Here is a 14,307-nt window from a genome sequence, read left to right as displayed (position 1 = left end):
TGGTCAGGACTGCTACAGGGCTCACTTAAACCCGGCACAGTGGAGGTTGCCCCACCACACAAATGCAGTGGGACTTTCTCACTGGGGCCTCACAGTTCCTCTTGTTCCCTTACAGGGCTGAGAGGCTCTGAGACTGGAAGCACATCCATGGCCCCTCTACCTCTGATCACGCCCTACCCACCTCTCCATCACTGACAGCACTCTTGGGAGGAAGGGGATCAGCTGATGACAAGGAGAGAGGAAGAGGAGTGGTGAGACCCTGGCTCCATCTTCCCCCCAGGCTTTTCTACGTGCAACCAGTCACTCAGTTACAAGACACTGAATCTCCCTTAGGGACTAAGGTAGCTTGAGCTTTTTCCAACACTTTCCCACCAAGGGTTCTAAGTAGTGCAGGTGGGCTGATAGAATTTGAAGAAAATGGGACTCTGCCTGCTATGCCCAAAAATGACCTCCAGCCAAGTGACACTGTGTGAGTTCAGAGCCTCAAAATGGACACACGCAATAAAAAGCTACTTGAGCAGAGAGGGCTTTGCTTTGACTCAGTTTGGGGGAAGACAGTCCACCCAGCAGACAAGGCAGGCATTAGGAGCATATTGCATCCGCAGACAGGTCAATGCTCATCTTCCATGCCTCATCGTTTAAATCAGCTCAAGAAGGCCTGCCCCTGTGTGGTCAGCATCTGCTGAATTCCAGGAATTTCCAGGAAGAAGACTGCTAACCAAGGTGTTTGCGGCTCAGGAGGTCAGGCCTGCCTGCTGTTCCAACTTCTCTCTGAGCCCAGTCTTTGCGCTTAGCCTTCTCACTTCATTTACCACATTTACCGGCATAAAGAAATCCCCTGTGCTTTTTGACATTTACTTCTGCTTTTCTGCATCCTGGGCCCTTTGGCCAGGCCTCCTGCCATGACTTGTCCACTCAGTACAGGTTCCTCTGAGGGCCTCTGATCACTCCTTCCAGAGAAAGCAATTCTCTTTTTTTTCCCTACCCCACCCATCAGCCACTGTTGCTCCCTGTACCTGGGCTAAGGTGCCCGCTAATGATGGTTTCTTGTGATGTTCTGAGCTATACAAGGAAATATACTAGTCCCCTCCATGCTGAACCTGGACAAAGCACAGAGAAAGCATTATTTGTTGAGAAATGTTTACTGCGTGTTTACTAGGTACCAACAGTACTTTAGGTGAGTAAGAGAGATGACATCTTTGGCCTTGTGGCATTTATAGGCTGTGTGTGTGGTGGGGGGAGAGATGATAAGCAATAAGGATAGCACATACAAAAATGATTTGGCAGCACGCCAGCAGAGTGCATTCAAGCATGTGGGGAACAGGGATGACTATAAAAGTGGGATCCCGTAAGCCGGATTGAGAAAGCGACATCAAAGAGAGAATGTCTCAAACAGAAAGTGCAGAAGAGCTCTGAGCAGGAGCCTGCAGGGGAAAAGTAAGGGAACCAAGGTGCTGACAAAGAAGGGGAGGGGAGCATGGGAGGGCAAGGCTGAGTGAAGGCATATTTGGTTAGGAAGCTCAAGCAGTGCTCCTTGTAGGATAAGCTGAATTGAATTTTGAGATGATCCTTATAGTCTAGAGTAGCTACACCTCTTGATGTTGTAACCATGTGTTTGATGGGAGGCAATGTAAGAGCAGAAGGGCTTCTTTTACCTTATAGTTAGAAAGGGCACAGTGAATGGTGGTGCAAAGGCATGATGGCAGAATGAGCTGGCTGGTCACGCTGTACCCACACCAGAAAGCAGAGATGGACAGATGAATACTGGTTGTGGTACTTTGAATGAGAAAGGACCCCCTAGACTCCTGTGTTTAAATATTTGGTCTCCAGTTGGGGGATCTGTTTACGAAGGATGAGGGGGTATGGCCTTGATGGGGGAGATATGTTTTGGGGTGCAGGCTTTGAGGTTTCAAATGATTCATGCTATTCCCAGTGTGCTCTCTGCCTACTGCTTGCCCTTGCAAATACAGTCCCCAGCTGTTCCTGCCACCATGCTTTTCTTCCACCATCATGGACTCTAACCCTCTGGAACCATAACCCAACTAAACACTCTTTTATAAGTTGTCTTGGTCATGGTATTTTGTCACAGTAATAGAAAAGTAACTAAAACACTGGTGTTCTGGTACCTTCTCCTTATCCAGTCTAGGACCCAAGCCCATGAAATGGTGCCACCCACTTTCAGAGTGGGTCTTCTTTCCTTGGTCAAACTATCTGAGAACATCTGCACAGATGTGTCCAGAAGTGTATGTCCCAGGTGATTCTAAATCCAATCAAACAGACAATGAAGATTAAACACCAGATCTAGGGAACAAGAACTACACACATAAGAAACAGTGGCAAAACAAATAAGTCAGAAATATTCTCAAGAAGTAGCATCTTGGGCCAGGAGGTGGGATTCATATTAGCATTGGGATAGGCAACTATGGAACATGAACACTGAAGTTGGATCTGGTTCACAGAGCTGCTTCAATAAAGTACCACCAACTGGGTGGTTCAGAATAGCTATCTATGGTAAGCTAGAAGTCTGAGCCCAAGATCTTGAACCTCTTCTTAGCTCTGCTGGTGTCCAGTGAGTGATCTGCAGCATTCAATGACATCACTGCAGCCACATCACTCTCAAACACTGTCACCATCGTTTTCTCTTTATAGCTTATTAGGCACAGCCACATGTTTTGGAAAGTTTCTCCATTTTGGTTGAATGATAGCAGGCTCCTAAAACCAACCACAGGAAACAGTATTGCAGGCTGGTGTTCCTAGCTCCCTGTCCCGCCTGCTCTCTACAGACCCTCACAATGGTCGGCCATCTCAGATGTTTACCAATCAGCCACTGTTTAACTCACCACTCATTATTGACTCTCAGCAACAGCCAATCTCAGACCACAGGACGTATTTCTCACCCTTCTTCTCTGCCCTCTCTTCTGTAATTACCCCAACTTGTAACTGGACAAGGTCTGATTCTTAAAGAGACCCCCCCTAGAGATTATCCCCCTGCACTGTCTCAAATCACTCTTTCCTTTGTCTGCTTTTTTTTGTCTTGTCTGAACTTTCATTTATCTTTCTCTTCCTATTAGGTCACTAATCATATTGAATTTAATTGGGGGCCCACCTTACTCCAATAGGACCTTAACTAATTTTGCCTGCAATGATGCCACAATAAGAGGCATTATACAATTCAACTCACATCACTACTTAGACTCCTAGGGGCCCGACCCACTGTTCCTCTGGGGCACAGTAGGTCTCCCTGTCAAAGACTGGATGGTGGGTCTTCCCTCAGGCACTTCCTGCATCTCTCCAGTCCTTTTTGGAGAACCTCTTCCTCTCCTCACTGTACCATCTCTGATGCCAATCCCAGGGATGTGAAGTTAAAAGCCCAGAAGACACCAAACTGTATCTTCACCATAAATCAAATATTTTGAAAGCCTTTGGGTGTCATTTTTATGGAATGTGGAAACCACTGTTCAACCTCCTGGTATAGGAGGACCTTTTGTCTTTGTGTTGCTTTCATTGATTAATAAAGAAACTGCTTTGGGTCCTTGATAGGGCAGAACTTAGGTAGGCAGAGAAGACAGAACTGAATTCTTGGAGGAAGAAAGCAGAGTCAGAGATGCCATGGACCCACTGCCAGAGGTAGACATGCTGAGACTTTATTGGTAGGCCATGACCTCATGGTGATATACAGAATAATAAAAATGGGTTAAAATAATATGTAAGAGTTAGCCAATAAGAAGTTAGAGATAATGGGCCAAGCACTGATTTAATAAATACAGTTTCAGTGTGGTTGCTTTGGGGCTAAGTTAGCTGGGAGGCCGGGATGAACAAGCAGTTTTTTTTTACAATTGGCGCCAATGTGATGAACTGAAACCACTTAAAAACCTCAGAAAGCTTGATTTTAAACACAAAAATACAGAGTTTAACACAACCTTGTGCTGTTTGCTGGCAGCGTGCCACAGCTCCTTTAGGATAGATTTTCCTGACTCAGCAGCAGTAGCAGCAGAAAAAAAAGCCATGCTGTTTTGAAGTGCCAGTTTTCTGGGCCATGCTGCCAGCATAACCTCTAACAATTTCAGGCAGGAGATCCAGCTACAGAGCATTTGAGTTGGGTTTTCTGAGCAGAGTGTTGCGGCTTGTTTGATGGCAACGTGGACTCCCTGGGTGCCTGGAAGTGGGGCAGTGCATGTGGCTTAGAGGCACAAGAAGCTCCACCAAACTGGATTGTGAAGAGTGAGCAGGAACTACCATATTCACCATAACAATAGCACAGTTTATGTTTTAGACTGGGCAGGCAAACAGATGGTACCATATTACCCCCTACTAATAGCACAATGTAAGTTTTTAAGAAGTGCTTAACATTTTAAGAAGTGTTCCTGGACAGTAAAGAATTACAGATTTGTTTTTGTCCCTGCTGCTTCCCTGGGCTACCAGGAATCCCTGATTCGGTGAGGTGGAGTTCCATCTGGATGACCTTCCCTAGTGTATTCAAGTGTCCTGCTCCTGTACAAAGGCCATCCACCCAAAGGGGTGAGAGGCTGCCCTCCAGGCAGGTCTGAGGATTCCTGCAAGGGAGGGCTGGCTCCTTCAGAGTGTGCTGCGAGGTTAGCTGTGTGATACTCCATCCCTCCCTGCCCCCACCTTGGCCCTTTTGTCCCTGCAGCTTCCCTGGGCTACCAGGAATCCCTGATCCAGTGCAGTGGAGTTCCATCTGGATGGGTGAGTGTGTGTGACTCTGGGGCAACCTGCCCTGGAAGAGAGCACAGTCTCCCTTCCCCAACTCCTGGTGCAGGGGTGTCTTTGGTACCCACTTCCCTGCCTCTCCCAAGCCTTCCTTAGTGTAATCAAGTGTCCTGCTCCTGTACTAAGGCCATCCACCCAAAGGGGTGAGAGACTGCCCTCTAGGCAGGTCTGAGGATTCCTGCAAGGGAGTGCGGGCTCCTTCAGATTGTGCTGTAAGGAATAGCTGCTGCTCCAGCACTGAGGAGATCCAACCAGATTAGTCAAAGCAAAGATTGGTCTTAGACACCAAGTCCCTCCTGGCTCCATTTGAAGGAAGAGATGTGCAGATGCCAATGCAAGAACTCCTCCAACAACATGAAAGGCAACATGACATCACCAGAATCCAGACATCCCGAAACAACAAGAATTGAACACCCTACTCCAGAATAAATAGAAGAAATCAACCTTAAACAGTACTTTATGAAAATAATAGAAGACCTTAAACAGGAGGTAAAAAACTGCCATAAAGAAATGGAGATGACAAACAAAAAGGTAGACGAAATAAATAAATCTCTCAAAGATACCCAAGAAAAACAAGAAAAAGCAATCAAACTGGTAAAGGAAACAGTGCAAGACCTGAAAAATGAAATGGAGGTAATGAAGAAAACACAATCCGAGGGAACACTGGAAATGGAAATTCTGAGTAAACGAACAGAAACTTCAGAGACAAGTATTTCCAACCAAAACAAGAGATGGAAGAAAGAATCTCAGAATCTGAAGATACTATAGAGGAAATAAACTCACAGATTAAAGAAGAAAACAAATCCAACAAATTCTTATAACAAAACATCCAGTAAATCTGGGACACCATGAAAAGACCAAACCTAAGAATACTTGGGGTAGAAGAAGGAGAAGAATTACAACTCAAAGGCCCAGAAAATATACTCAACAAAATTATAGAAGAAAATTTACCCAACCTAAAGAAGGATATTCCTATGGAGGTACAAGAAGCCTACAGAACACCGAACAGACTGGATCAAAAGAAAGCATCCCCATGCCATATAATAATAAAAATACAAAACATACAGAATAAAGAACAGATATTAAGAGCTGCAAAGGAAAAAGGTCAAGTAACATATAAAGGGAAACCTATCAGAATTACACCTGACTTCTCAATGGAAACCATGAAAGCCAGAAGAGCTTGGATAGATGTGCTACAGACACTAAGGGAACATGGATGCAAGCCTAGACTACTATACCCAGCAAAGCTTGAATTCACAATCGATGGAGAAAACAAGATATTCCAGGACATGGAGAAAACAATTTATTCCAGGACAAAAACAGATTTAAACAATACGTAGCCACAAATCCAGCCTTGCAGAAAGTAATAGAAGGAAAATCACAAACCAAGGAGTCCAACAATGCCCACAATAACTCAGGCATCTAGCGACCCTTCACCAGCACAACCAGAAGAAGGGAAACACACAAACTCTACTACCAGAAAAAAAATGACAGGAGTTAACAACCACTGGTCATTAAATATCACTGAATATCAATGGACTCAATTCACCTATAAAAAGGCACAGGCTAAGAGATTGGATACAAAAACAGGATCCAACATTCTGCTGCTTACAAGAAACACACCTCAACCACAAAGACAGACATCTACTCAGAGTAAAGGGTTGGGAAAAGATTTATCAAGCAAATGGACCTAAGAAACAAGCAGGTGTGGCCATACTAATTTCTAACAAAGTTGACTTCAAACTAAAATCGATCACAAGAGATGGAAAGGGACACTTTATATTCATAACAGGAAATATCCTTCAGAATGAAGTCTCAATCCTGACTATCTATGCCCCTAATATAAAAGCACCCACTAATGTAAAAGAAAAAATTACTAGAACTCAAGGCAGCCATCAAACCACACACATTAATAGTAGGAGACTTCAACATACCTCTCTCACCATTGGACAGGTCAATCAGACAGAAACCTAACAGAGAATTAAAAGACTTAATGGAGGTAATGAACCAAATGTACTTAACAGACATCTATAGAACATTCCACCCAAATAGGAAAGAATATACCTTCTTCTCTGCTGCTCATGGAACCTTTTCAAAAATTGACCATATACTCGGTAAGAAAGCAAGCTTCCACAGTTACAAAAAATATTAGTAACCACCTGTGTCTTATCTGATCACCATGGATTAAAATTAGAATTCAACAACAATGCTACCCCCAGAAAGCCCACAAACTCATGGAAACTGAAGTCAACTAATGAACAACAACTGGGTCAAGGAAGAAATAAAGAAAGAAATTAAAGTCTTTCTTGAATTTAATGAAAATAAAGACACAACATACTCAAACCTATGGGACACAATGAAAGCAATGCTAAGAGGAAAGTTCATAGCACTAAGTGCCCACTTAAAACAGAGAAAGCACTCATTGGAGACTTAACAGCACACCTGAAAGCTCTAGAAAAAAAGAAACAGACTCACCTAGGAGGAGTAGAAGACTGGAAATAATCAAACTGAGGTCAGAAATCAACAAAATAGAAACACAGAAAACAATCCAAAGAATCAATGAAACAAAAAGCTGGTTCTTGGAGAAAATCAACAAGATTGACAAACCCCTATCCAAACTAATCAAATGGCAGAGAGAACAAGCAAATTAATAAGATGAGAAATGAAAAGGGGGACATAACCACAGATACAGAGGAAATTCAGAGAATAATTAGATCTTACTACAAAAGCCTGTAATCCGCAAAATTGGAAAATGTAAACGAAATGGACATTTTTTTAGATAAGTACCACATACCAAAGTTAAACCAGGACAAGGTGATCAATCTAAATAGTCCTGTTAGTCGCGAAGAATTAGAAACTGTTATCAAAAACCTCCCTACCAAAAAGCCCAGGACCAGATGGTTTCAAAGCAGAATTCTACCAAAACTTCCAAGAAGACCTAATACCTATACTCCTTAAGGTATTTCATAATATAGAAACAGAAGAGTCATTGCCAAATTCCTTTTATGAGGCTACAGTTACCTTGATACCTAAACCACACAAAGACTCAACCAAGAAAGAGAATTACAGGCCAATCTCACTCATGAACATTGATGCAAAAATTCTCAATAAAATACTGGCAAACCAAATCCAAGAACACATTAGAAAAATTATCCACTACAATCAAGTAGGCTTCATCCCAGTGATGCAGGGCTGGTTCAACATACGAAAATCTATCAATGTAATCCATCATATAAATAAACTGAAGGATAAAAACCATATGATCATCTCATTAGATGCTGAAAAAGAATTTGACAAAATTCAACACCCCTTTATGATAAAGGTTTGGAGAGATTAGGGATACAAGGGTCATTCCTAAATATAATAAAGGCTATTTACAGCAAGCCGACAGCTAACATCAAATTAAATGGAGAGAAACTCAAGGCCATCCCACTAAATTCAGGAACACAACAAGGCTGTCCACTCTCTCCTTATCTCTTCAATATGTTGCTTGAAGTTCTAGCAATAGCAATAAGACAACACAAGGGGATCAAGGGGATTCGAATTGGAAAGGAAGAATTAAACTTTCGTTATTTGCAGATGATATGATAGTGTACATAAGCGACCCCAAAAACTCCACACGAACTCCTACAGCTGATAAACTCCTTCAGTAACGTGGCAGGATACAAGATCAACTCCAAAAAATCAGTTGCCCTCCTATACACAAAAGATAAGGAAGCAGAGAGGGAAATCAGAGAAGTATCACCTTTCACGATAGCCACAAATAGCATAAAATATCTTGGGGTAACTGTAACCAAGGAAGTGAAAGATCCATTTGACAAGAACTTTAAGTCTTTGAAGAAAGAAATTGAAGAGGATACCAGAAAATGGAAGGATCTTCCTTGCTCCTGGATTGGGAGGATCAACATAGTAAAAATGGCAATTCTACCAAAAGCAATCAATCTATAGATTCAATGCATTCCCCATAAAGGTCCCAACAAAATTCTTCACAGACCTTGAGAGGACAAAAATCAACTTTATATGGAGAAACAAGAAACTCAGGATAGCCAAAACAATCTTAAACAATAAAGGTACTTCTGGAGGCATTACCATCCCTGACTTCAAACCCTATTACAAAGCTACAGAATTGAAAACAGCTTGGTATTGGCATAAAAACAGAGAAGTTGACCAATGGAATTGAATAGGAGACCCAGAGCTTAACCCACAAATCTATGAACACCCGATTTTTGATAAAGGAGCCATAAGTACACAATGGAAGAAAGAGAGCATCTTCAACAAATGGTGCTAGCATAACTGGATGTCAATCTGTAGAAGAATGAAAGTAGATCCATATCTATCACCATGAACAAAACTCAAGTCCAAATGGATTAAAGACCTCAACATTAATCGGAACACACTGAGCCTGATAGAGGAGAAAGTGGGAAGTACTCTACAACATATGGGCACAGGAGACCGTTTCCTCCGTATAACCCCAGCAGCACAGACATTAAGGGCAACATTTAATAAATGGGACCTCCTGAAGCTGAGCAGCTTCTGTAAAGCAAAGGACACTGTCACTAAGGCACAAAGGCAGCCTACTCACTGGGAAAAGATCTCCACCAACCCTGCAACTGACAAAGGTCTGATCTCTAAAATATATAAGGAACTCAAGAGACTAGACTTCAAAATGCTAATTAACCCATTTAAAAAATGGGGTTCTGAACTGAACAGAGAATTCTCAACAGAAGAAGTCCAAATGGCCAAAAGACACTTAAGGTCATGTTCAACCTCCTTAGCAATCAGGGAAATGCAAATCAAAACAATGTTGAGATACCATCTTACACCTGTCAGATTGGCTAAAATCAAAAACACCAATGATAGCCTCTGCTGGAGAGGTTGTGGGGTAAGGGTACACTCATCCATCGCTGATGGGAATGCAAACTTGTGCAACCATTTTGGAAAGCAGTGTGGCGGTTTCTCAGGAAATTCGGGATCAACCTACCCCAGGACCCAGTAATTCCACTCTTGGGAATTTACCCAAGAGATGCCCTATCATATTACAAAAGCATTTGTTCAACTATGTTCATAGCAGCATTATTTGAATAGCCAGAACCTGGAAACAACCTCAATGCCCTTCAGTGGAAGAATGGATGAAGAAACTGTGGAAATATATACATGTTAGAGTACTACTCAGTGGTAAAAAACAATGACATCTTGAATTTTGCATGCAAATGGATGGAAATAGAAAACACTATTCTGAGTGAGGTAACCCAGGCCCAAAAAGATGAACATGGGATGTACTCATTCATAATTGGTTTTTAGCCATAAATAAAGGACATTGAGCCTATAATTCATGATCCTTGAGAAGACAATAAGAAGGTGAAACCAAAGAAAAACATATAGTCATCCTCCTGGATATTGGAAGTAGACAAGTTTGCCAGGCAAAAATTGGGAACTTGGGGGTGGGGTGGGTTGGGGGCAAGGGGAGATGGGGAGAGAAAAGCGTGAATGGGAGGATGGGGAGAGTTTGGGGTAATGGGATCCTTGGGATATAGGAAGGGTGGATATGGGAGCAGGGAAGCATATATCCTAATTAAGGGAGCCATCTTAGGATTGTTAAGAGACTTGACTCTAGAGGGGTTCCCAGCTATCCAGGGAGAGCCCCCCAGCTAGTACCATGGGCAGCTAAGTAGAAGAAGCCGGAAAAGGCCAGATCCTATAGCCATACTAATGAATATCTTGTATATCACCATAGAACCTTCACCTGGCGATGGATGGAGATAGAGACAGAGCCCCACATTGGTGCACTGCACTGAGCTCCCAAGGTCCAAATGAGGAGCAGAAGGAGGGAAAACATGAGCAAGGAAGTCTGGACTGCGAGGGGTCCCCCCATCCACTGAGATGGTGGGACTGATCTATTCAGAGTTTACCAAGCCCAGCTGGACTGGGACTGAAAAAGCATGGGACAAAACCAGACTCCCTGAACATGGCAGACAATGAGGGCTGCTGAGAAGCCAAGGACAATGACACAGGATTTGGATACTACTACACATACTGGCTTTGGGGGGTCTCGCCTGTTTGGATGCTCACCTTCCTGGACCTGGATGGAGTGGGGAGGAACTTGGACTTCCCACAGGGCAGGGAACCCTTACTGCTCTCTGGATAGAAGAGGGAGGGGAAGTGGAGGGGGGAGGGGGTAAATGGAGGCAGGGAGGAGGCAGAAATTTTTAATAAAAAAAAGAAGAATAAAAATAAAACCTTTGCAATAAAAAAAGAATTACAGATTCACAATAGGACAGATTCAGACATTACAAAAAGAACTTTAAATGGGTCACAGCATTGGATAAATGTACAGAGGCTTGGAAAAGAGAAGGAAAAGAGTATAGAGAATTATAAAATAAAGGCTTAAAAAAGGTAAAGTCTTTAAAGAGATAGAGTATCTTTAAAAAGATAGATTAAAAGGAGTAAAGAAAAATAAGCCATGGAAAGATGGAAAATTCACAGTGTCTGGATTATGTATATTATTGTGTTTTCTTTGAGTTTTTTGACTGTGAAGGAGCTAAGTAAGGAGAAACATTTCATTGTATGGGCTACTAAGCTAAACCAGCATGTATATTATTAAGGTATCTTGACTTCAGAATTTGAGTCTAAGAACATGTTGCTTGGGAAAAGAGGTTTTTCTTTTGTTTTCACAGAAGATGAAAACCTGTGAATTGCATCCAGGGAAATGTGGTTTCATGGAACAAGGCCTCATGAAAGGTTGTCATCAACACCCTCAAAAAATTGCTTTGCCCACCTGTTGACTGAGATAAACCTAGCACAGAGTATACACCATAAAATACATGATTAACAGTTCCCCCAAACAGCAGAAAGCAGCATGGACAAAACTATGCCCATATTCCCAAATATTGTTTACAAATGTTCTTTTACATTTAAAGGGGAATATGATACAGATATGAATAATTTGTATTGATATGGATCTTGGTTTATTGATACAAATTTAAGGTCAATCTTGTTATATGTATATTTCTGCTCTTGATTAAGGTATTGTGATTTTGTAGTTCATTTAAAACTGTAATGTATAATTAAGAAATATAGGGTAATAGATAATATTAATATAACAGTCAAGTTTGTAGTCATGTTAGTAAGATTTTCTAGATGTGCATAGATATATTTCAGATAGATAGGCATTTTTTTATACCTTTCAATGACTACAGAATATGGCATTTAAAATATTTTAAAAACTTAGGACTTTTCATGACAGTGAGACACATCTGCTCCTGGCAGCACCAAGCTACTTCAAGAGGAAGATGGGCATTAAAGAGGATTCTTATGGAGTTAGTTAGCCATTTGGGCAAGAAACTGCTCTTGCCTGAACTGCTTAAATGGACATGTAGAACCCACAGAGAAATGACTGCTGAACTTGCCTAAAGGTGAGATGATTCTTTGGGGTTCCTGCTTCATGAAAGAGTCTGTGAGACATCCTGCAGGATTCAGAAGAAATTGACTAAACTGTTTTTGAAATTGCCTGCTTCATGGAAAAGTCTGCTGGATATTATGACCCTGTAGGCTGAAGATGGATGCTCCAATGGTACAGAAGAACTTTGAGTGACTATCCAGGTAGCGATATGTCTCTGTCAATTCTAGAGTTTTGGAAGTTGCTTACAATGCACTTCTTATTTACTTAGGTAATATTATATCCTTCTGGCATCTTGGATGAAGTTGAATAATAGGTAGTTATATGTATAGTTTTCCTTAGTTATGATAAAAGGTAAAGTATATATAAATATTATAACTGTAATTCTTGCTTGATAACTGTTTTGTTACATGTAATTTTACTATGTTAAAGCCTTACTTTTTTATTTAAACATAAAAGGGGAAATGGTATAGGAGGTCCTTCTATCTTTGTGATGCTTTTATTGGTTAATAAAGAAACTGCTTTGGGCCCTGTATGGGGCAGAATTTAGGTAGGCAGAGAAGACAGAACTGAATTCTGGGAGAAAGAAAGCAGAGTCAGAGAGATGTCATGGACCCTCTGCCAGAGGTAGACATGCTGAGACTTTACTGGTAGGCCATGACCAAGTGGTAATATACAGATTAATAGAAATGGGTTAAACTAATATGTAAGAGTTAGCAAATAAGAAATTAGAGCTAGTTGGCCAAACAGTGCTTTAATAAATATGGTTTCAGTGTGGTTGTTTTGGGGCTAAGCTAGATGGGCAGCCAGGACAAACAAGCCAGTCCTCCTGTTACAACCACCCAGTTTTAATTTCATTCTTTTGTTTTCCCCCACATTTAAAGTTTGTTTGCCACTAGGCAAAGGCAGGAGAACCCACAGAAGGGTGGAAGGATTGTCAGGATCAGGGATTGAGGACAACATGAGAACACAGGCTAAAGAATAAAGAAAGCAGGACTTCTAGGGGCTCACAGAAACTGAAGTGACAATCACGGACCTTCCATGTCTCTACACTAGGTCCCCTGCATACCTGCTGTGGTTGCTTACCTTCGAGTTCCTGTGGGATTCCCAACAATGGGAGTGGAAGGTGTCTTTGACTCTTGACTTTGCCTGGGATTCTTTCCTCCTACTGGATTGCCATGTACAGCCTTGATATGCAGGTTTATTGTATCTTGCAAGGCAATATTCAGTGGTTATCACTGGGAAGCTTGTTGCTTTTTTCTTTTTGAAGGGAAACAGAGGAGGAGGAGTTGAGTTGATCTTGGTAAAAGAGGTGGGGAAAGGACTGGGAGGAATGGAGGGAGGGGAAACTGGTCAAGATGTAATGTATGAAAGACTAAAAGTTTTAAAAAAGCTGTATTTGCTTTCATGTTACACGTTATTTAGTTGCTTGCCAATTAGTGTCTATTCTCTGAGCAATAAGCACATTAGCATCTGCAGAGACTGAACTTAAAATATGCAGTCCAGTTGGAGTCACCTAAGCCCTGCTGCCTTAGTGAGGAAATAGCACTTCTGTGCCATTTCAAAGATGACCTTCTTCTACATTTCAAAGATGACCTTCTTCTACGTAGGTCTTGTTGCCGGGTGCTGGATTACCGCCTCCTGTCTCTTCACCATCTTTACACAGGTGTGATGGCTTTGAGAGAGGATATTTTCCACCTCATAGAAAGATGTAGTTCACGTTTCTGGGCAGTGTTTAAAACACTTAGTGCAAATTAAGGGATTGTTGGACTTGAAACACATACTGTGTATGGGCAAGCCCACACCTCTGCTTAGCAGTTCACCCTGTTAGGTTGGGGATAAGCTGCTTTCTAGAGGGTCAGGGGAATCAGCTGCGCTTAATGGCCAGCTCATGCTCACTGGGCCATTTGACTGAGCAAGAGCCCTACTCCCTCTTCTGTAAAAGAGAGAAACTCAACCATGACATAGCATGTTATCAGAGCCAAACCATAATGAACCAGCGGCAGGGCCTGCGTGGGTTCCTCGTGTGGAGCTGGGAAGGCTTGAGGGGAAAGGGATCAGTGAAAGTGAGCCTTGTGGTGGAGCCAGGCCCAGGTCCATAGGTCTCTAATTGCTATGAACCTCACAGCTATAGGTAGGTGGAGGGACCATGAAACTCCAGGCTAAGGGAAGAACTGCTT

Source organism: Arvicola amphibius, chromosome 6, assembly GCF_903992535.2.
Source record: "Arvicola amphibius chromosome 6, mArvAmp1.2, whole genome shotgun sequence".
NCBI lineage: Eukaryota > Metazoa > Chordata > Mammalia > Rodentia > Cricetidae > Arvicola > Arvicola amphibius.
This window is presented reverse-complemented; position numbering follows the sequence as displayed.